General features: G+C 36.9%; 1 long non-coding RNA gene across 1 annotated transcript; it reads left to right on the top strand.

Moving 5' to 3' along the window:
• The first annotated feature begins 435 nt into the window (after window positions 1-435).
• Window positions 436-2,104, top strand: LOC145799827 (uncharacterized). Its single transcript, XR_014341335.1, has 2 exons — window positions 436-494; window positions 1,889-2,104. It is a non-coding gene; the product is annotated as an uncharacterized LOC145799827 (long non-coding RNA).
• Window positions 2,105-2,511: the final 407 nt, after the last annotated feature.

The following is a 2,511-nucleotide window of genomic DNA, read 5'->3' as shown; positions in this document are numbered from 1 at the left end:
CATGTTAATAAATATTATCTATACTTCGCCATCCGCGGCGGACCTATAACAAAACAATAATTGATAATCCTCTTCGAGTGTGTTACAAATAAAACTCATAAAGATGTATATATTTTTTTTCTTTAGGCGAAACGGATCACACCATCGGACTCAGAATGTAGAAATTAGTCAACAGTGATTAAATGGAATTTTTCTTGAACCGATTTTCGGACAGCTCGGATGTTCACGCACTGCGTTGTATCCGAGTAGTGCAATTTGCGGTGGTAAAATCAGCCACCATGGCTGTAATTTCTTGGTGAGGTGAAAGATATATCCACCTCACTCCCCTTTTTACCACATACTTCACCATTCAATTCTAGCCATTGATCCTACCTACCCCTTTCTTCCTATATATATCCTATATGTACAAAAACTTCATCTTCTTGTTGAAAATCTGTAGATTTAAGAGAAAAAATCAAACACTTTCATCTTTGTTCTTCAAGCTTCAAGTCTAGGTAAATTCGTTTCTATATCTACTTCAATTCCATAAGTTAAAGCCTTTATTTCTTTCCTTTTATTTCATGTTACAATGAACCATGAATCTAAATCCTAAAATATAGATTTAGACTTTATTTCCTCCCATTGATATCATGTTGCAATGAACCATGAGGCTAAAGCTCAAAACAAGGATTTTACCCAACAAACATCTTTTTTTTTTCATGCACAGATAGTCTACTTTGAAAATTCGTCAAACAATATTTAGGCCACTTTAACGGTTGATTTTTGGACCACAGTTAAATGAGAGTGTTTTCTTTCCAACCCAATTTGTTTCAACTCGATCCAACGGCTAGATTGTTGTGGAAATGATTTGTTAGAAACTGCAACGAATCTGGACCAGCTTTGTTTTACTGCCATTTTACCCTGTCTATGAGCATTTTTTGGAGACGATCCTCATGAAAAAGTTTCATAACATCTTAATTGATAACCCTGTAAAATTTCAGAATATTTGAAAGTGTTTTGATTAGGATTTTAGTCTCTGATCTAAAGTGCTGCAAACTAAGAATTTTTGGACCATAAGAGAAGGACCCCTTTTAAATTGTACACTGTGGGATTATGGTTTGAATAATTATTTCATGCTTAGAATTAATTCCTAGACCTACTATAATTTAGTTTTTCATACGTTGTGTTTAGATCTCCGTTCCGGTTAATTTTACCAAACTTCGTGTACATTTAGGTGAGTTCATGCTTACGCTTTTTACATGTATTTGAATATAATGACATGCTTTGATCGATGAATTATTTTAGAGCATGAGATTGCATTGATTTATGAATAACCGAATAAACCTATGATTTTGAACTTTAGCAAGTATGCCTATGATTGGAAAAATACCTTGAATACATTTTGAAAATCATGTTATGTTTTAGAAAACGTGAGCCAACGGGATAAGTCGACTCACACGTATTGCTTATATGCATATTGTTTTTATGAAGCCATGGTTAAGACATTGTTATAAAACTCTTGCAAATGTAATAACGTACATTCGAACGGAACATCCTGGACGTTGGGGGAAATTAAAGATACCAACGGGTGAGGTGTTATAAGGGTGGTTGTTCGGACACGGCCATCGTCCCTTGGCATGATCATGACCACTTGATATTAGTATGGGTATCTCCCTACTTCTCTGGCAACATATCCAGTCGAACGGACATATGTATGTATGTTTTGATATATATATTTATATATATATAAGAGCATTTATTTTGTCTTTTTAGCCATTGGGCTTTTGAACATGAACAGTTATGCTTGAAACTTGAAATATTTATGTTTGAACCGTGGCAAACTTGTAAATTGTGTAAATATGTTCTCATAAGCTTTATAGCTCACAGGTGTGTTACTAACCCATTTCAGGTAAGGAGAATGCTTAGTGGATAACCAAAGGCCTATTTTTGTGGTGTCTCGTGGCTTGGGATGGATTCTAGACCTATAGTTTTATATAAGTCATGGATTACCTCTTTTGTTGGCATAGGGCCAACTTATTGTTGTAACTTAACTTTCCTTTATGACTTGTATGACTTATATAGCAACGCTCTAGTTAAAAGTAATCACCTAGTATTTGCGATGATTTATTTATTTGTTCTCTAAACTAGTTAGTAGTAGGCCTAGGGTGCGAGATGAGGCGCTGGCCGGTCGTGATTCCGATTAGCCCTTATTTCGGGTCGTGACAGAATTACTGTTGTCCATCGTATTAGGACGCGAGTGAGTTAGCTTCGACACATTTGTAAATGTGCTAATCTCCTTCGTTACCTTTATTAGGATGTCAGGACATGGACGTGGTGGTGGCAAGCGTGGTTGGCCTAGGAGGCAGGAAATGCCTATACCATATGAAATTCTGGCACAAGAGGAAGGGGTTAGTCAGGCCAATGTGGCCAAATCGGTTGATCAGCAGGCTATGGGCGCCTTAGCCCGTGAGATGACCGGAGCATTGCGGGACTCTATGGACATTCTAAGGGTTGAGAATCAAGTCTAGGCCC

This window comes from Camellia sinensis, chromosome 9 (genome assembly GCF_055761805.1).
Source record: "Camellia sinensis isolate YWXY chromosome 9, ASM5576180v1, whole genome shotgun sequence".
Lineage (NCBI taxonomy): Eukaryota > Viridiplantae > Streptophyta > Magnoliopsida > Ericales > Theaceae > Camellia > Camellia sinensis.
Note: the sequence above shows the minus strand (reverse complement) of the source record. Positions and strands in the feature narration are given on the sequence as shown.